This window comes from Giraffa tippelskirchi, chromosome 4 (assembly GCF_054371585.1).
Source record: "Giraffa tippelskirchi isolate mGirTip1 chromosome 4, T2T-mGirTip1v1.2.pri, whole genome shotgun sequence".
NCBI classification, from domain to species: domain Eukaryota; kingdom Metazoa; phylum Chordata; class Mammalia; order Artiodactyla; family Giraffidae; genus Giraffa; species Giraffa tippelskirchi.
Window position 1 is genome coordinate 201,769,718 of NC_137278.1, and position 21,777 is coordinate 201,791,494.

General features: G+C 42.1%; 1 protein-coding gene and 1 non-coding gene across 2 annotated transcripts in view; both read left to right on the plus strand.

The window, feature by feature from the left end:
• The window catches only part of CECR2 (CECR2 histone acetyl-lysine reader), a 114,393-nt gene that overhangs the window by 24,926 nt on the left and 67,690 nt on the right, over nucleotides 1-21,777 (plus strand). The window lies entirely within an intron of this gene.
• LOC145503993 (U6 spliceosomal RNA) lies at nucleotides 14,430-14,536 on the plus strand. Its single transcript, XR_014051985.1, has one exon. It is a non-coding gene; the product is annotated as a U6 spliceosomal RNA (small nuclear RNA).

The window sequence follows — 21,777 nt, forward strand, 5'->3', positions numbered from 1 at the left end:
ATCAATTATATTTATGGTTGTAAGTTATATTTATGGTTGTAAGAAGGCATCATTATCTGTGAATTTCACCTCAGGACAGTGTGGGGGTTATAAAACTCAGTGCTGTGAGGAGGGGGTGCGGACCTGACAGGGGAGGACTGTCCCATCCCTGTGAGTCCTGGGACTCTGGCTTGGGGGCCACCCGGATGCAGTCACTCTTCATTGAGACGAGGCTTGGGTCTGGGGTGAAGGCGGTAAATGTGGGGCACGCTGAGGTTCGGCTTACACACAGCCTCAAGTTAGAAACGTGTGGTAGAAATTGTGAATTGGGATTTGGAGTTGAGGAAAAATAACAATTTTTATGAGAAGACTGAGGCCTAGGGAGATTTCCTGTAGACTCGGGAGTCATAAATTGTACAGGAAGTAAAAGTCTGAATTGGCTAGGATAGATTCACATGCTACCAGACCTTCCCTTCCATCTGTGGACCTCGGACGAGCAGCATCACCATTGCTTGGGAACTTGTTAGAAATGCAGAATCTTAGGCCTCACCCTGAGATTACTGTTTCAGACTTTGAATTTAAGTGAAGTTTCCAGGTGATTCCTGCGCATATTAAAGCATGAGAAGTACTGTGCTCAGGGGTGAGCTGGTCTGGTTCAGCAGGGGCAGGGAACAGGGAGGGAGGCCTTGCTCGGTGCTGGCGCTGGGCCGCAAGGCTGGTGGACCCTGGCCTCACTCCAAGTTTTAGCTTTGGGACCTTGGCAGGTCTCTTCCATTCTCTGGACCTCAGCTTCCTCATCTTTAGGTGAGGCAAGCTGTCTTCCGCTCTGATATTTCCTGGTCTTCTCCTGGGAAGACACTTGTGCATGGTATTTAGGGTTTGGATGGTGTGGGAGGTGAGTGGTAATTTGGGTGGAGAATTGGGAGTGTGGTTAGGCGTGAGTATACCATGAATGGAGATGGTGGATTTTACTAAAGTAAATATAATTAGTCATCCTTTCTGAATTTTGTTCAGAAATTGTAAGATTTAATAGACATATTCTTTAAGCACATCTTCAGATTTAAAGCTGGCAAGTTGAAGCTTCTGTGGTGATTATTCTTTCTTTATTTGGCTTATTCTCAAGTGAACATATCATAGTTGGATATATTTTATATTAAGTTCTAAAATAGTATTACTTTTTAAAAAATTTAGAAATCACATTTGGCTTCCACATTTTGTCTGAGCTTCCTCATTTTTCTTCAGACTTTCTGAGGACCTTGACAGTATCTACTACTTTGTACTTGCAGGGATCATGTCTAGAATAAACGGAATTCCCTGGTAGCTCAGTCGATAGAGTCTGCCTGCTGGGCAGGAGACCTGCGTTCAATCCTTGGATGGGGAAGATACCCTAGAGAAAGAAACCCAATCCATTATTCTTGCTTGGGAAATCCCATGGACAGAGGAGCCTGGCGGGCTACCTCCATGGGATCTCGAGAGTCGGGCACGACTTACCACCTAAACCACCACCAGGTATTAGATAATGTTTTGTGTTTGATTTATAAATTGTTCTTAAAAATATTTTAACTTCCTTGAAGTTGAAAAATCTAGGTCTTTGCCCCTTGAATGTAGTTGCAGTGTAATCTTCAGGAATATCTTCAATTTTTATCCCAAACTCAGGTTGCCTCACTGAGGAAAAGATGTTTGTAATACACAAAAGAAAAAAAGGTACAGGGGAAGTGGAGAGCTCCGAAATGCGCAGCCACAGAGGTGTTCTTGAGTAGGTGGTAGTGGTTTCCGTGGGTGGTGCTGACTATCAAGGAATGGTGCTGAGATCAAGGAAGCCAGAGATCACCACCTCCCAGCCCCTAGGGGAAGCGCTTTGCAATGTCCTGCTTCCTGCAGAACACTTCATTCTGAATTTAAAAGCTTTGTTTTAAACAGGGGCTGCATTTTGAGTGCTGTGCTGACTGCCATCTGCTTTTCTCCCAGGTTTGGGAACATGAGGAAAGCCAGCAAGCCTGGGAAGGCCAGAGAGAGGGGAGAGGGTGTTCTGAAGGGGGTGGGGGCTCTCTTAAGTAACAGGCTGCATATCTGTGTAATCATAATCTCATCTATCTTTGTACAGTTGGTTGAGGGGGCCCCAGGAGAGCCTTGTCTTTGCAATGAGCAGGGTCTACTCTCTAGTTGCTGAGCGGGCTTCTCATTGTGGTAGCTTCTCTTTTTGCTGAGCACGGGCTCTAGGGTGCATGGGCTTCAGTAATTGTGGCATGAGGGCTCAGTAATTGCAGTGCACAGGCTTAGTTGCTCTGTTGCGTGTGGATTCTTCTCAGACCAAGGATGGAACCTATGTCTCCTGCATTGGCAGGTGTATTCTTCATCACTGAGCCACAAGGGAAGCCCCAAACCCTTTATATTTTAGAATCATTTTAGATTTACCGAGAAGTTATTGTCACAGTACCGAGAGTTCATGTATTACCCTGTTAGCAAACTTTTTCTGTAGAGGGCCAGATAGTAAGTATTTTAGGCTTTGTGGACAGATGGTCTTTTTTTTCTCAGAATTGCTTAGTTCTGTCAGTGTAAGGCAAAAGCGGCCATAACTGGACAGTAAGTATATGAATGGGTATGGCTATGTTCCAGTAGATATTTGTTTTTGTTTTTTTTTCTTTGGTATGCCATGTGGCTTGTGGAATCTTAACTCCCCAACCAGGGACAGAACTCAAGCCCTGGCAGTGAAAGCGCCAAGTCCTAACCACTGGATGGACCACAGGTGAACTTCCTCAATAAAACTTGATAAAAGCAGGTGGCTGGTTGGATTTTGGCCAGTGGACATTAGTTTTCTGACTAATTTATTCACCTTTACCCTTTACCCAGCCTTCCTGATGTTTAATCTTACGCAACCAGGGTACGTTTGTCAAAACGAAGATACTTTGGTACAGTGCTGCTCACTAAACTCAGACTGTATTTGAATGTGTGTCCATCTTTGATTCGGTTTTCAGTCTTGCGTGCAGCGTTGTGCTTTGTTGACGGCATGCCGCCTCAGCCTGCCCCTGTCCGCTGGAGACTCGGGAGGCTCATTTTGCTCTGAGTTTGGTTGCCCAGATTGTCCTAGCTTTGGCCTTTGTGGTTCTTTCAGGTAAGCCTGTGTCTTTTGGATATGTCCTCAATTTTTCTTTTTTGAACCCTTTTTTTCTTTTTGGCTGCACAACATTTGGGATTTTAGTCCCCCAACCGGGGACTGAAGCTGTACCCCCTGCAGTAGAACCGCAGAGTATTAACCATTGGACCTCCAGGGAAGTCCCTTGAATACTTTCTGACTGAGTTATGTTCTATTATAAGGATATACTCCTCTTTTCTCTTGATCTTTTTGTGAGGTGGTGGACATTTGGATTGTTTCCACCGTTTGTTTGGTATGAATAATAACTTTGTGTATTTGCTAATGGGTGTTTTTGTGAGCATGTATTTTCTTTCCTCCTGCGTGGGTACCTAGGAGTGGAATTGGAGTTGTTTGACTTTATAATAACCCCCCAAACTTATTACCACAGTGGCTGCACAAGTTCCAGTTTTTCCCATCGTCATTAGTACTCAGTATTGTCTGTGTGATGATGACATTCTAGTGGGTGTGGAGTGTTACTCCCTAATGATAATGATAGTCAGCACCTTTTCATGTGTTTGTTAGTGATTCACATATTGTTGATGAAATTTCTATTACGATATTTTGCTTATTTTAAAAATTAGTCTATTAAGTGTATATATTCTGGATAGAAGTCCTTCGTCAGAATTATTATTTTACATATCTTTTCTTTCAGTCTGTGAGTTGTCTTTTCTTTCAGTCTATGAACTTTCTTTTTTTTCAGTCTATGAGTTGTCTTTTTTAATTGATAAATTAGAATTTTCGAATTCTAATTTATCAATTTTTTTTTATGACTGTGCTTTTGTTACCATCATGTCCAAGACATTTTTTCCTTGCCAGGATCACAAAGGTTTTCTCTTACATTTTCTTTTGCCGGGGAGGGCTGCGCTCGAGGCCTGTGGAACTTCCCCCCCGACACCCTCTGTGGTAGACATGTGTAGTCTTAACCACTGGACTGCTGGGGAAGCTGTTCTTAATATTTTTTCTCTAAGTTTTATTGTTTTAAAAAAAATATTTTTATGTTTATTTTTGGCTGTGCTGGGTCTTTGCTGCTACGTGGGCTTCTCTCTAGTTTCGGCAAGCGGGGGCTGCTCTCTAGTTGCAGTGCGCGGGCTTCTCTTGTTGCTGAGTGTGGGCTCTAGGGCTCGCAGGCTTCAGTGGGTGCAGTTCTCAGGCTCTAGGGTCGATGGTTGTGGCGCACAGCCCTGTTGCTCTGCAGCACGTGTGATCCTCCCGAACCAAGAATCGAACCCGCGTCTCCTTCATTGGCAGGTGGATTTTTTTTTTTTAACCATAGAACCACAAAGGAAACCCTGTTTTGGATTTTATATTTAGATTTATGATCCATTTTGAATTGATTCTTGCTTATCATGTGAGGCATTAATCACAATTGTTGTTTTGTGTATGTTGTAGCACCATTTGTTGAAAGGTCGCCCTTTATTCATTGAATTGCCTTTGTCCTTTTGTAAAGAACCAGTTGCTTACATATGTGTGGGCTCACTTCTGGACCATTATCCTGGTTCATTATTGAATTTGTTTTTAGGCTAATACACTGTCTTGATTACTATAATTTTGTCATAATTCTTAAAGTTAAAAAATGTTAGTGATATTCACTCTCTTTGCCTATTTTATGTCCTTTGTATTTCCATATGGATTTTAGAGTTATTCTGAGATTTTGATTGGGATTGTGTTGAATATACAGATCATCTTGTGGGAAATTGACCTTTTAATAGTATTTAGTCTTTTCTCTGTTTGTTTAGATTTTCTTTAGTTTCTCACAGAAAAATTTTACGTCTTTCAGTTTAGGTCCTACCTTTTGTTGGATTTTTCCTGAAGCATTTTATACTTGTTTTCTGTGCTGTTGTACATTTTTAAAATTTTTAATTATTTAAAAAATTGTTTTTTACTGTGCTTCACAGCATGTGGGATCTTGGTTCCACAGTGCACCCCTGTAATGAAGTGTGGAGTCTTAACCACTAGACTGCCAGGGCAGTCCATGCTGTTGTACATTTAAAAAAGATTCCAGTTGTTTTTTGCTGGTTTATAGACATGCAATTGAGTTTTATATATTGATTGTATGTCTTGTAATTTTCCTAAATTCACTTTTTTAGCAATATTTTTGTAGATTCCATCAGGTTTTCAACATAGATGATGTGATGATGTCTGCAAATAAGACAGTTTTGCTTGTTTCTGATCTGGGTACCTTTTATTTTTCTTGCCTTATTGCTCTGTCTAGAACTTCCCATAAAACATCAAATAGAAGCAACCAGAGCAGTCATCCTTGTCTTGTTCTTCCTCTGAGGAAAAAGCATTCAGGCTTATCACCCTTTTATTTTGATTTTGTCCTAAAGTTATTTAGAAGTATGTTAATTTAGTTACAAATACTTGGGAATCTGTCAGAGTTTCCTATTATTGATTTCTAACTTAATTCATTTTGGTCAGACAAGTAGAGTTGGCATCCTTTTTTTTTTTTCTTCTCATACTCATAATTTTAATGCAAAATTAAACTGTTAAGAAACAAGATTTACAGTGAATATGAAAACATGTGGTACATGTTCTTAATATGTAAGAAGACATTATAACAATAAGGGCAAAAGTAATAGTTGAGAAGGTCAAGAACATGTAGAGAAAGCAGCTCACTAAAAGAAGTAACCAGTAGCCAGCATGTATGTGGGGATATGTTTATCTTTGCTAGTGGGGTTGTCTATTGTTTTTGTCTATTATTTCCTTTTGGGGAGACATGCTTCCTCTACTCCACAGGTTCTTGCCTCAAGTTGGCATCCTTTAAAGTTGATTGAGACTTGTTTTGTGGTCCACAACGTGGGCTTACTAGCTATTTCATGTGTACTTGAAAAGAATGTGTGGTCTGCTATCGTTGGCTGGAGTTTTCTTTAAATGTCAGTTCAGGAGCTTGGGTACCTTTAAACACAAAAAGAGTGAAATATGACATGGATCCTTTTCTCTTTCCCCAAATTCATAATGTGAGTCCTTAGAGCCTGCCATCTCTTTCTACTAGCTGAGGAGAACAGTCTCCTGATTAGAATGACAGCTCTGAACTGGAAGGCCTTATTTCATTAGTGCACTAACCAGCCACAGAGATTGGCTTATTGGCTACTTAATAATTAAATGAAGTTGGTTGTAATTCTTTGAGCATACACAGAACTTAGTAGGTTAACCCTTTATTGCCCAGGATTCCTGGGGTGTTCATGTACGAATACAGAGGAGCCTAAAATCCTTGAAAACTCTGAGAAAAGATGTTTCAGTTAATTTCAAGAGACGATCTTATTTAAGAGGCATATTAAATACAAATAAAAACAAAATTACAGATTTGGAAACTAGTTCTCTTACTTGAATATTCCTTTATTAACTGATTTTGGAGTCTTAATGGAAGAACTTCTGTACCAGCATTTCTTTTGGCTAGCCAGTTTGACTCTTTGAGGAGGTTTCACTAAAGCATTTCCTTGGTTATTTCATATCCTTGAAGCAGCCTTGTAAGACACAGAGTAAGGTTAGTGGAAGAGAAGGCTGCACTAGATTATAGATCACTTGTGGTGAACCAAATATGGTCTAGAATTCCAGAAATGAAAGAGACCTTGGGTAAGGTGATGGACATCTGGTGGCTGAGGAAATTCAGATGTAGAAAAGTTAGTGGTTGTCTTGACAGCAGGGTGCCGTGCCTCTCAAAGGGACTTTGACAGTCTTGAGACATTCTTAGTTGCCACAAGTTGGGACGGGGGCCCCCTAGTATCCAGTGGTTAGAAGCCCAGGAAATTGCCAAATATCCACAGTCCCCAGAACAGAACAGTTCTCTGGGCCAAAATGTCAATACTGCTGAGCTTAAGAATGGTCTATATTCAGTTTATCTTGAGTTTTGATAGAACCTGGATCTCTAAAACTGCTTCCAGTGACTTACATGCTCTCGCCATCAGCTGCTCTTATTTTTCATTCTTTTCAACTTCATTTTTAAAGATTCAAGGTAAAATACACATAACATAAAGTTAACCATTAACCACTTTAAAGTGTATAATTTAGTGGCATTTAGTAAATTCAGTATGTTGTGCAACTGCTATCTCTTTGTAGTTCCAGGATATATCCATCACCTCACAAGGAGACCTCACACCCTTTAGACAACTCGCCATTCCCTGCCCCAGCTCTGGCCACCACTAATCTGCTTCTGTCTTTGTGGAGTCTTTTTTTTGTTTTTTTTAATGTCTCTGTGGATTCTAAATTCTTTTTATGTGATTCTTTAGAAATAAACTGGGTGAGAAGTCAGGAGCATGGACATAACATCTGGGGGTCCCCATTCTTTTCTGTCAGTGATGGGGGGAAATCATTCATCTGACCTTTTCCCTTTATTTATGTGGCTGCTGGCCCAGTAGCCAGAATATTTTTCTGCTTTACATGAGTCTGAAATTCTAGCCCACAATCTGTTTGCTCAGAGTTTTTATGGATGTCTGTGAAAGACTCTCAGTCGTGTCCGACTCTTTGTGACCCCATGGCTTATACAGTCCATGGAATTCTTTAGGCCAGAATACTGGAGTGGGTAGCCCTTCCCTTCTCCAGGGGATCTTCCCAATCCAGGGATTGAACCCAAGTCTCCCACATTGCAGGTGGATTCTTTACTGGCTGAGCCACCAGGGAAGCCCTTGGACGTCTGTAACAGAATTTAATTTCTCACTGATTCTTTTTTACCCGGTATGCTTCTGAGCCACCTCCCCAGGAACTGAACTAAATGTTCTTACATTAATGTGTTTGAAATTAGGAACTAAAGTGATTAGGGAGGTAAATTCATCCCATTACTAAACATGAATGTGTTTGGAATCATTTAGCACCTAACTTGTATTGCTTTGTAATTAAAAACAAAAACAAGTATATTCCTATGTTTTCATTCCTGCTTAAAACCCTCCAGTGGCTGCTTCTTGGGTTTAGAGTAAAAAAGTTGGCTTAAAGCTCAACGTTCAGAAAACTAAGATCATGGCATCTGGTCCCATCACTTCATGGGAAATAGATGGGGAAACAGTGGAAACAGTGTCAGACTTTATTTTTTGGGGCTCCAGTATCACTGCTGATGGTGACTGCAGCCATGAAATTAAAAGACGCTTACTCCTTGGAAGGAAGGTTATGGGCAACCTAGATAGCATATTGAAAAGCAGAGACATTACTTTGCCAACAAAAGTCCATCTAGTCAAGGCTATGGTTTTTCCAGTGGTCATGTATGGATGTGAGAGTTGGACGGTGAAGAAAGCTGAGCGCCGCAGAATTGATGCTTTTGAGCTGTGGTGTTGGAGAAGACTCCTGAGAGTCCCTTGGACTGCAAGGAGATCCAATCAATCCATCCTAAAAGAGATCAATCCTGGATGTTCATTGGAGGGTCTGATGTTGAAGCTGAAACTCCAATACTTTGGCCACCTCATGCGAAGGGTTGCCTCATTGGAAAAGACCCTGATGCTGGGTAGGATTGGGGGCGGGAGGAGAAGGGGACGACAGAGGATGAGATGGTTGGATGGCATCACCGACTCGATGGACATGGGTTTGGGTAGACTCCGGGACTTGGTGATGGACAGAGAGGCCTGGCGTGCTGCAATTCATGGGGTCGCAAAGAGTCGGACACGACTGAGCGACTGAACTGAACTGAACTGAACTCCTTACCATTGTGCAATAGGGTCCCCACAGGCTCTGCTTCCACTCCTGGCCCGTTCCTTCCTCTCCCTGGCTCTTGGTGTGGGCACATGAGCCCTTTTTTCTCATGAAGGATCCCAGCTCTTTGAGGCCTTTGCACGAGCAGTTGCCTCTCTCTGGAGGGCATAGGGAGACATGCGTTGTACTGGTTTTCAAATCTTAGCTCACATGTCATCTCACATGTGAAACCTGCACTCATTATCCTGTCCGACTATGGCTTATTGTAGAAATTTCGAGTGAGTATTGTGGAGAGAATAATACAGCAAATTCCCATTGCACATGCTTTTCTTCAGTTGGCCAGTTTAGAGCAGCCATGCCTCTCTTCCTGAGTGTCATACTGCTTTTTTCAGTTTTCTTTTTCTGCAGTTGGCGTTGTTTTTGTTTTGTGTACACCCAGGACTGAGTTTTTTGAGCAGGCATCTTGTCTGTCCTATTTACTCTTGCCTGGAACATGTTCCTGTGTCTGTGTACATAGTAGGTGCTCAGTAAATATTTACTGAATGAATGAATGAAGTGAAATAAACTTTCTCAAAGCAGAGACTGTGCCTAACGCATATTTGTCTTCGTAACTGTGCCTGATACAGAGCTGCTGCACACGCAGGTTCCTCTCCTCTCCTGACGGTAGATTTGTGGATGTAGTGACCCTCGTGCAGGGTTTCTGTGATGGGCGGAAGGAGAGTATACTCTTCTTTGCATTTGCTTTCTAGATTGCTCTGCTTGTATAGTAAGACTGGAGATTTTTTCCCGTTGCCATATTCGCTTGGTATTTAGTCTCAGTTGTTGTCTGCTCAAAGGTAAACCTGTAACTCATTCTAGAAGCCCACATTTATCTTTCCTTCCCTGATTGGTTTGTTTCTAGAACTCTGGAAGGTAAGATCATCTAGGTTTAGCTCCCATTTTACAGATGAGGACTTTGCCCAGAGTCGTACAGTAAGGTGGTGGGTTCGGTTGGGGTTGGAAATGAGAGCCAAGCCTAGCAGTTAAAAATACTGTATAATTTACTCTCTGTTGCATATTTATGAGTTCTGTTTTATTATTTGGACTCTATAAGTTTTATTAGTTCTTTGTGATCAGGGGCTGTGTACTCTGAGTACCTGCTGTAGCTTTTAACACCGAGCACAGAGTAATGTTTTTGGACTAGGAGACTAATGTAGGAGCATTGGTTTATTTGAGAATTAATTAATTAATTAATTTGAGTGTTATATTGCTATTTCTCCCTGCTTTATGGGAAGAGACACTTGGAGGACAGAGCTTGCTTACTTGTGCAGAGGGTACATATAGGAACTGGGAACGGGGCGGATGAGACGGGGAGGGTTAACAGAAGGCTGCAGGCGGAGGCTTTGCTCTTTGGAGTGAGTCCATCACTTCCTGCTGTCCAGTGCAGTGTGAAAGACCATCTGGGCCTTCCCTCAGCAGATGAACATGATGTAGTGGAAGTGTGATGTAAAAGCTGGATTTTGCTGAAAGTAATTGTCAAGTTACATAGATATGGAAATGTCCAGTGCAGAGACAGGATTGAAATGGGCAAAAAAGTATAATGATTATTTATAATTATTTTGAGCCAGTGTAGATCTATTTATATCATGCAGACATATATTGAATACTTTTAAAATATGTGGTATCATTATAACGTTTTATGTGTGTGTGTGCTCGGCAGTGTCTGACTCTTTGTGACCCCACAGACTCCTCTGGCCTCTGTCCATGGGATTCTCTGGGCAAGAATACTGGAGTGGGTTACCATTTTCTACTCCAGGGAATCTTCCCGATCCAGGAATCAAACCCAGGTCTCCAGTGTCTCCTGCATTGGCAGGCGGATTCTTTACCACTGAGCCACGTGGGAAGCCCATTATAACATATATAGTTTTATTTCTTTTTAAAGTCATATATAATGAACATTTTCCGTATTAATACTCAGTACTGCTGTAGAAATCAGTAAGTGATGTTTTTGTTTGTCATGGCTGGTATTCTAATAACTTACCTCCTTTCTTTTGCATGTTGAATGAATGATGATCAATAGCTGTGGCTGCAGTTTTGGTGTTCTTATTTATTGTAACTAGGAGTTACAATAAATTACCCTTGGGAAAGGGTAAGTTCTGTGTATTTAGTCTGGTTCCGCAAAGTAAGGCCATAGAAATTGTCACCCCTGAGACTCAGTAGTGCAACCAAGGCCAGTTGTTTTCTTAGAGCTACACTTCATTTTCTGTTTTTGACTTTGCTTTGCATTTTCATTCGCTGCCCTACCCTGCACCCTGCAGCTACTTCTGTGCTGTGTGTGCCTAAAGCAGGCTTGGGCTTTGGTGTGGCTCCCATTCTTAGGGCTGAAGAGCCTGAGCCTTTGGCTCCCAGTGCAGTAGTATCACTTGCTGGTTTTTCACTTTGGGGGAGGGATACGAGGACTCTTGCAGATCCCTCCTGTCTTCAGCAGATCTAACTGATGGAAGATAGAAAGATGCCCACCGCCCCCTGCCCTGTGCCGTGGGGTCAGCCGGTGAGCCCTTTTTTCTGGAGGCTCAGCCAACCACAAATGAGGACTTCTGAGGTTGGGATGGTTGTATTTGGAAGTCTGCTATATCCCTCAGAACTCTTGAAGTCACTCAAGAAGCTTGCACATGACTTGCCATTTCCATTAGGGGTGTGCTGCCTTTCTTTGGGAGCTCAGAGCCACCTCCTTTCTCCTGATGGGGTGGGTACTGCAGTGTATTTGTGCGTCTGCACTCTGTCCCCCAAGACGGGCTGCAGTCAGACTTTTTTGATTAGCCATTGTTACAGTTTTCTTTAGGAAACACTCTTAGGTGGAGAGAGTCTGGGCTCAGCCCCACTGCCACTTTTGGGACACACAGACCATTCCTTGACCTTGTTGGAAAGACATCCTCCGCAGAGCCCGTAGGCTAGTTTTAGATGAGGGAGACCTGTGATGATTGTGAACCTCCTATAAAGGGATCAGAATCAAAAAGTTATTCTTGTGGGAGAACAGAGAAAGCAAGTTCATAGTTCTGACCTTGAAAGCTGGAGTGTGGGGAAAATAGGAACAAGCTGTGTCCTCACAGTACTGGAGGGGTACTTCTTCCTTGCAAGGTTCTCTTCTCCAGGCACTTACTGGTCAAGACCTCAAGTGACGCTTAGACCTTGCTTTTAACTGTTCTAATTGGATCCTTAATGCACTGTTCTGTCTTGGCGTTAGGCGACCTGTTCGGTCACACTCACTGTCCGACCATTGCTTGGCTTGCTCCCCTGCCTCCTCACCCCTCAAACACACACACTGTTTGGATACTCTGGTGTGAGCAGCAAGAAAGTGGGTGCTTGGTCTCAGAGGACCGTCTCTGCTGCAGGACCGTAGGTCCAGTTTTGCATTTGGTATTCAGTCTGACAGTTTGGACAGACCCTCCTCTCCAGATGTTCTGAAAGCTAGATGTGCAGTTTAAAGCTAGTCCAAGTTTCACATACATTTACTTGGAAGACAGAGTCTAGAATCAGTCCAAGTCTCTGGAAAACAGGGTCTCAGATGACCAAGTTTTGAGGTGTATTGCAAGTATTGTTATTGATGTGAATTACCTTAGTTGGTAAAGAATGTACCTAAAAGATTAATTTGAACAAATGCAGATGTCATCTTTTTGCTCCCTCTCTAGGATGGGAGAAAACTTGTTGGGGTAAGGAGTTGGAGTGGATCATAGCTCATTGGGGCCAGGTCTGTCCATCATTCACCTTAGCCCTTCTTGATGATCTTTCCTTTTAGGGCATGCTTGCATGTGTGAGGAATCTGTAACCAGTGATGAATTCCTGAAGTGTGGTTGTAAAAGTTAAGAGTTGCCTATATACAACTCTTAAAATACTTCTTACTAAATTGTCTCTTATTTAGATGGTGGAAAAGTATGGTGGTGACTCAGTTCACTTAGAAGCCATTTGTATTGGTGCCTTTCGTGTGTAGCAGTGGGCCCTTAAGTGTTAGAATAGATGAATCAATAGATGAAGTGATTTTCCTCTTGCTAGTGAAGTGTGCCTGTTGACAGGCACCTGGCATTTTGTCCAAGTCTCTGACTTCAGTGTCCTTTTTCTTCCCTTCTTAGAAAGTTCAGTATTATGCCCTGCCTTTTTGGCCCAGTGTTTTCATTCAATATGCTGCTGCTTATTAGGTGAACTGCTTTCCTGCTATACATTTCAAATAAAGACTTTTGAAACTTACAGAGTAATCCATATGTAAATTGGGACATGACTGGCATTTTGGGTATAATTCACTGGAGTGCAGGCAATATGACAGGGCTTGTAATTTCCTTCATATTTTATATTGTTCCTCTGGAGAAATACCCATAGACAGATAGCATTTTCTAAATGATTCCAGAGTAGTGCTTTACAGTGCCTATTCCACTAAGCCCTAGGTCTCTTCCAGTTATTTCATTGTGTTGTAAAACTCATGGTATTCAGGATAAAATTGTAATTCCCCTATATAAATAATTCGATATAAAAAGATACATGGTATAAAACTGTTGTACAGTATCTGAAATCTCTCCTTTTGCTATAAACTAGAGAGAAGGGAAACAAATGTTTGTACATTATAGTGGAAAAGAGAGATCATCTTCTCCCAAATGTGCTTGCATGAAGTAGTGTTAATATCACCTTTTAGTACCACGTGTGAACTATCTGGGGTTTCCCAGGTGGCATTAGCAGTAAAGAACCCACCTGCCAGTACAGGAGACTTAAGAGACCCAAGTTCAATCCCTGAATCGAGAAGATTCCCTGGAGCAGGGCATGGCAACCCACTCCAGTGTTCTTGCCTGGAGAATGCCATGGACAGAGGAGCCTGGCGGGCTACAGTTCACGGGGTTGCAAAGAGTTGGACATGACTGAGCAACTTTGCATGGAGCATGTGAACTATATAGGGCTGAAGTTGAAATGAGATAATGTAGTGGCCAAATGCATCTGGAACTCTTGGAAACAATGTGACCTGTAGTATAGTACATCAAAGTACAGTAAAAATCTGAAAATCTAGGATTTGGTATTCCAGAAAGTTCTGATGGTATATAGCATCTGTGTGCTAACTATTAGGCATACAAAGAGGTTTTTACTGTAATAATATTTTGTTATGGATAGGCAGAGTGCATTTATTAGAACTGTTTGGCTTGCTAGTAAGATTAACAAATCATGATAGATCTTAGCTGAATGGGAGAGTATATTTCACTTTTCTTGATAAATTTGCCATTTAGAATTGCTTGACTTTGTGAGTCCAGAAGATGCAGTATATGTGTTTTTAATTGTTTTCTTTTTCTAGACTTTTATTATTTCTTACTGCTTTTTGTATTGGTTTACTTGGCTGTCAAATATTGATAAATATCTTCCCCTCAGTAATGCCCTGAGTGATAGAGTGGGTGGGGCAATGGAGGACGTTAGTTAAGGGCTTGGGCTCTAAACTGCCTGGATTCAGATCTCAGTCAGGCAGTGAATGGACGGATACTGTTTGTCTAATTACTTCTCCAGTTCGGACACTAAGATTGTTACAGTGCTTTGCCTTATTTTTTTTTTAAGTAATAAAGTACCAGTGATATCAAATGTGCACAATTGTGATTAGAGGGCTAGCCTTTTTAAAGTCTCTTGATATATAATGTCATATTGAAGTTATCAGGTGTGTTCTTTCACAACAGAGGAACTTTTTTTAAGAATTTAAAATTGCGTGCTCGCTTCGGCAGCACATATACTAAAATTGGAACGATACAGAGAAGATTAGCATGGCCCCTGCGCAAGGATGACACGCAAATACGTGAAGCGTTCCATATTTTTTCGTTGGAAATGTGTAAAAAAAAAAAAAAGAATTTAAAATTGCTTCATCATGTAGGTTTGGTGAGTGTTTTGCCCATCCTTTTTCTTGAGGAAGAGACTTAATTTCTGATGGGCTTTCTTACATAAATTCAGCAAGTTTCTGTGGTGTGAATTCAAATAGAGAGCACATTTAGGTAAATTTAAATACTGGCCAGCCACAACCATTGGCTACTATTATGTTCTCTCCCAGGGTCACCTCTTGGTAATTGTTTCACTTTATAAAATTGGAAGTTTTCTGGACAGTACTTGCTTCTTGGAGAAGCAATAATTACTTTTAGTTCTAAGGAATATTTTTTGTAGCAACTTAATAACTTGTAGTTAGTGAAAGTATCATAGATTAATTCACTGGTCAAGTTTTGCAAAAAGTGAGGGGAAAAGTGCTAAGAAATCACGGTGTCTTTGCTACAGTCTCTGTTTAGGGCGAAAGGTAAATTGTGGCTTCCTTCAGTTTCCTTGGAAGCGGAACTTCTGGGTAGGCAGGATTTCTTTGTATTGCAAAGTTTACCACTGTACCACTGTTTATGAAATTATGGCCTAAACTTTGAATTATTTTGAGAAGAAATCTATATAGAATGTATTTAACTTCCCAATCTTAAGAAAAAAATCAATCAATTTGATTAAGTATACAGTTATATTTCAACAGTTGTATACACCTGTGTAACCAGCACCCCAAACAAAATATCAATGATGGCATTTCCCTAAGAGTTCCTCTTGCCTCGTAGAGTGATAGCTGCCCTGCAGAACACACGCAGCAGGCCCACACAGTCAGGGGGTGAGCATTAGAACCCAACAGTATCCATTCTTTCCTCTCCCCCCAGCCTAGTGTGGGGACATACTTTTATCTGGTCCCAGTAACTGCATTCTTAGGCCTCCTGCATGGCAGCACATGGTGAATCTCCTCTCTCCTGAGCACCTTATGCCTCTGCCCTAACTTTAGTGGTTCCACGTGTAGGCTTGGGGGTGGGGACTCTTGTTCCAGCTTTCTAAAACAACTAGCTTTCTTTTTTAAAAAAATTATTTATTTTTGTCTTTGCTGGGTCTTCGTTGACACATAGACTTTTTTTTATCTTTAGTTGCAGAGAGTGGGGGCTTCTCATTTCGAGAGTTTCAATAGTTGCAGCACACAGGCTCAGTAGTTGTGGCTCCCGGGCTCCAGAGCACAGGCTCAATAGATGTGGCGAGAGGGCTTAGTTGCTTCATGGCCTGTGGGATCTTCCTGGATCAGGGATATAACCTGTGTCTCCTGCGCTGGCATGCAGGTTCTTTACCAGGGAAGCCCAAATTAGCTTTTTAAAAGATTGTTTCTGGCTCTTCAGATTATGTCAGACTGCTAGCTACTGGGTAACTCTGCTTTTTTTTGGCCATTTTAGCTGCAGTATATCTTTCATATATCAGTCCTGTTAAACTGGTCAGACTTACAGTAGGGTGCTCTATGATAAATGCACATTATCTGTTCTAGCAAAATGGTGAACACGAATGTGGATTTCTGGGCACGGATTCTGCTGGTGCGCTCCTACCTTTCTGTGCCCTACCCATGACCCTGTCCCGTGGGTCCTGTGGCCATCATTCCATCTGTTGCTCTTCCGTTGCCCCCAGTTCTCTAAGAGGTTCTCTGAGCCGTCTCATCCTCGCCCGGTTCATCAGGCTCTAACCCTCTCCCCTCGACCGCCAGCACGCTGCACCCAGTGCCCATGTCTCTCAGGCAGTGATTGATTCCCTCTCCTCTCCTGCCAGCTCTCTCCCAGTGGGGCCGAGCGGCAGATTGTAATGCTGGGCAAAGTAGGGTTCTGCCCTAAGCTCCAGTCACACTGTGCAGAGAGGAGGACGACAGCAAGCTTTATTGTCTCTGTGGGTGTGGCTGCAGTGTCTCTGTGGTTTTCAGAAGATGGCAATTACTGAAGACAATTACTCTTCCTATATAAGTCATAATAATTATGGACGATCACTGCCACCATTATATTTATTATTTAGCACAATTATGGTAACTTACATCATTAAATGTATGTCACATTAACTGTTATTTTGTTTGGCTAACACGGTAACCTCTGTGAATGCCGTGTGTCCTCGTTTGTTGCTCAGAAAGCCAGCCCTGGTGAAAATGACAGTAGTGATGATCTTTGAATAGGATCACAACCTCCATCATTTATACATGTTTTTGGTAGCTTTCTGAAGGGTTTGTCTGTTTTCACTGAAGCGGGGATAAAAGAAACAAATGTAAGTGACTATTTACTGTGTCCGTTAAGTATACATTCTTTCTCATGTTCTTTTCCATTATGGTTTACTACAGGATATTGAATATGATTCAGTTGAATATTACAGGCTAGTCCCTGTACAGTAGGATCTTGTTGTATATCCATCCTATATATGATAGTTTGCATCTGTGAGTCCCAAACTCCCAATCCCTCCCTTCCCCCACACCCCTCCCTTGGCAACCACAGGTCTGTTCTCTCGGTCTTTGAGTCTGTTTCTGTTTCATAGTTCACTTTTACCATATTTTAGATTCCACATATAAGTGATGTCATATGGTATTTTTCTTTCTCTTTCGGGCTTGCTTAGTATGATTATCTCTAGGTCCTTCCATGTTGCTGCAAATAATGCCAGATTCTTAATACATCTTGTTTCATAGAGCTCTTAAAACTGCTCTGATTTAGGGAACATTGTTATTTCTTTCATGGGTCAGGAAGCTGAATCTTCGATTACTGAGTTGAACTGTTCTCTCCTGGTCTTGAGGCTATTTGGTTTTGGCTGTTTCAGATGAAGATAGTGACACCCATCTTGCAGGGTTGTTGGAAGGATTACAACTAGTGCATGTGTGAAGCATCAGGCATAGCGCCTGACACTGGGATTATTACACAGACGTTTCCTGTTCTTGGTGAGTGGATGGTCTCGGTCATCCTCCACGACGTCCTAGTCTTTGCTTGAATCTGTTAATTTCTCAGGGAGGTCCATTCCTTCTTGAGCCTCATCATAAAATGATTTGTGTATAGATGCTGAGTAACTGCCATCAGTACTTTGCTTTTATACACTGCTATTCAACCTGAATTCAGTACACTAAAAAAAGGTATTTCCATTTTGAATCATTGGAGCATTACTTTAAAATGAAAAAGAACCGTAACCACAATCACAACCAAAAAATCCAGAGTACACTTCCTGGTATTTTTTCAAAGACTTATTTCTTTCTGGTAACAGTTCATTGAGATATTCACAAACCACACAATTTGCCCACTAAAAATACGCCATTTATTGGTTTTAGTGTATCCACAGAGCGGTGCAGCCATCACTGCAATCAATCCTAGAACATTTTCAACTACCTCTCACAGAAACTTCCGACTTCTGGACAGTCACCCTCTACTCCCTTCTTCCACTCTGTCCTCCAGAAACTTCTGATCTCCTTCCTGTGTCAGGTTTGCCAGTTCTAGACATTTCCGGTAAATGGAATAGTACAAAAGGTGGCCTTTTGTGACTGGCTTCTTTTACTTAGGGTTCTCTGTGCTACACAGGTGTTAGTACTTCACCCCTTTGTTGCCAAGGAGCGTTCTGGTTTTGGGATACACCACATTTTGTTTATCCATTCATGAGCTGATAGGCATTTGAGTTGTTTTCACGTTGGGCCACTGTGAATAATGCTGCTATTATGAACATCATGTATAAGCCTCTGTGGATGTAGGTATTCATTTCTCCTGAAGAACTGCCAGACTTTTTCCAAGTGGCTGCACCATTTTACATTTCCACCAGCAGTGTGTGAGGGTTCCATCCTTCCCATTTCCTCAGTAAAACTTGCTTTTATCTGTCTTGTTGATTATAGCTTTCAAAGACTTACATGTCGACCTAGATGCTCTAGGGAGGTCTGCAAACATAGTGCCTGGTGTTTTCCCTGATACTTCTTTGCTACTCTGACTTTGGGGTGGGAAGCTTACGTATCATGAGGAACTGGAGGGTTAACTGATAGAGTGGTATCACTGGTTAAAGTCAATGTGTATGTGAAGGCTGCATCTAAAAAGTTCTTAGAAACACTTTTATATGTAGTTTGTGTCAGTAACAGTTGACAGATTTTTTAGGAATGCTGTTAGTGTAATGCCCAGGGTTTGGAAAAAGTTTATGTGGAGAACTGATGAAGGTATTTAAAACTTGGTCAGTAACATATCAACTCAGATCATGTCTTGATTTGGTCAGAGAAGTTAAAATTAACACATTCTTCCCATTGTTTCATTGTTGTTAATATTCACATGTGATTGTGTGCATTTTAAGGAGAGGATATTTTCTCAAAGGAGGTGAAAATTGGTTCTTTCCAGTGGGGTGAGCTGAAGAGGAGAGTGGCTGGCATCAGCAGGCCTGCTGCTCCCCTTGGAGAGGAGCACTGAGCGGGCCTGTCCTCCTGCAGCCTGGGTCGCTGCTCACTGGGGTTGCCAAGCGGCATGTGACGGCTGGGATTCCCGCAGAGCCAGGTGGGCGACTTGCCGATGGAGTGAGGGGTAGGCTGAGTTCCAGCTGGTGAGCTGGAGGGTGCACGTCTCTTCTGTAGCTGAATCAGCTGCAGCTGAATCTTGTCACAGAGAACCATCGGGGCAGAGTTAGAGCTTCTGATTGTTCAAGAGGTGAGAGATCCAGACTTTTAAAAAAGTTATGCAACCAGTTAAACAAAACAATAAGACTGTTGACCAAACAAATATTCTTCATGCTACCAGCTTATAATCACAGACCAGTTGACCCACAAATCTTTTTAAGTTATGTGATGAAGGTGGACAGCCCACACACAGAAATGCTCTTATTTAACGTCTGCCTAAGACGTTGGCAGCAGGATTGCAAGGTGAGGTAGAATTGGGAGATAGGGTTGTGCTTGATGGGTTTTTGGCTGCAACTTGTCTCAAGGTGAGATTCACGGTGCAGTGCCTCTTCTCTCTCCGCTGCATTTAGACAGCCTGGAGCCCCTTTTGAGCTGTACAAAGCCTAAGAAGGCAGTTTTCCGGGGAATTAACAAGTGAAATTAGTTGCTGAACAAGTTTTTGTTTAATGCAGTGGAAATTCTGGGTGGATCATAAATACATTTAGCCTGGATTAGATTCATCATCTTTCCTGGATTGCCTTCTACAAGACCCCAAGAAAAGTGAAACTATTGGGAGCAGGGCCCCCCGACTTGGTGAAATGGTTATTTTCTCTGGTTGTCCTGTCCCCTAGACTAGACAGTGTCTCTCTGACCATGAACTTGTATGTCAGATGCTCTGAAATACATGGTAATAAATTAGATTTGGGGCCATCATATATGAGTTATCAGTAATTCCTGAAAGTACTGGGCATCAGGAAAGATAAATCCCCTAATTTCACTTTCTCGGAATGCAGTTTGCTGTTACTTTTAATTATGCTTAGTTACAGTCAAAGCTGAGTTTGATAAGCTTTAGGTGGAGTTTGTATTCAGTGATGCAGCTTGCAGTATTTCACACTGCCTGTTTCTGGTTCATCACGACACATTGGAGAGACTTGAAAAGACTCGAGTCAGTTAACATTCTTTACATGCTTCCTGTTTGTCCCCACCTTTGAGTTGTATCTTTGTAAATGTGCTTGATTGCTTTTCATCAGATGCTTAGGCTATGTCCCTTTTGAGTGAGTTAATTACGCTTTGGGTAACTGATTTTGAAAACCCATGTTTGAACCACTGCTAATTCCACAGCTCTTCTCTCAGGTGGAGGTACCTCCTACGCCTGCTTCTCAGGCTGAGTTTTCTCCACACAGGGCAGTCATCAGGCAGGAGAGGTTGTATTAGTAGTCCTGCAGGCACTCTAGAGGAAGGGGAGGAGGAGGGTTTCAGTGTTGGATCCCCTTGTGAGCTCCCCCTGGTTCTGTTTTAGGGTAATTAATTAGTTTCCTTGGCTTGAGCTGAACTTTGGGCTCTGTGTTCTGTTTTCTAGTTCTCAATCAGCAGCCTTTAGGCACAGGCTGGGTGGGGGTGGGGTTTATATTTCCGGGGTGGAGTTTATATTTCAGGTCATCCCCAAATGAATGAAGTAACCAGAGTAGGGTGCTTTTTTAAGCTTGGCCTTGAGGCTGGAAAACGGGCCATGGAGGGTGAAAACTTTGCCCTTAGAATCCTGGTGCCTTGTGCAGTCTCTTGGTGTACTCTGAGAACTTTAGTTCCTGGGCACTGGGTGGGCTGTGAGTGTTTGCTTCCAGGTTCTCTGGTGGATTGTTTGTGTGATAAGGTGGTCTTGCTTCTCTCTGCCACTCTGTTTCCCTTCCGGCTCCCCTCTCCCTCCCCCTCGGCCTCCTAAATGAGGTACATCCCCCTCTGCTCCCAGGCGTCTCCATCTCCCCGTTCCGACAGAGCCATCATTTATCAAGTTGTTTCACGCGTTGTCGGGAGGGGGGCCCTGGGGACTCGAGTTTGTTTCGTCCCTTTGTTGTAGCTCCACAGGATGGGCCAGCTTAGTCTCCAGCCAACTGCTGAGCATTGCTGGCCTCCAGGAGCAAATGTTAAAGGGGCCTCCTTTCATCTGTGTGCTGCTGCCTCAGTCTTAGTTTAAATTCCAGCTTCTTGGAACTGTAATCACCCTGTACACACACTTTTCTGGATATATATGGCATCATGAGAGTCATCTTTCAGTACTTTTCTTCCCCCCACCCCAGTCACTGAGAACCTGGAGACAGATTTTTCTTCTCTTTCTTTCCTTGTTATTCCTTGTCCATTTTCTGTTCTTTCTTCTTTATGATCTTTTTCTTAGTGGTGGGTTATTATAGATAGATTTATTTACTATGGGGAGTTCCTGCTTTTATCAGACATAATGTTCTTAGGTATAAGATGCCCAGGTGTCTTTTTTCCTGATATCACACTGTTCACTATCAGCAGAAATATATAGACGGTATAGGGTTAAAAAAGCTTTTAAAATTTGTCAACCTTGAAAGTGCAAGAAGAGTATTACTGCATGTTACTAGGGGTTATGCATGTTTTCCAAAGTGTCTAAGAAAGTAGAAGGAAAACTGTACTTAGACTCAAGGATGTGGTGAGAGCATTAACCCATCTTCATTGACCATAGCAATGAAACATAGATGCTGTTCAGTGTAATTTAATAGTTTAAAAGGACAGTGTTTATTTTGTGGAGTAAGAGAAGTTAGACTGTAATGTTACAAGGGTTATGAGAATTTTTTTCTGTGATCTTGGAGCATTTCCCTCCAGTATTTTACTAAGAAGACTTTGACATAAAGACAAAGGT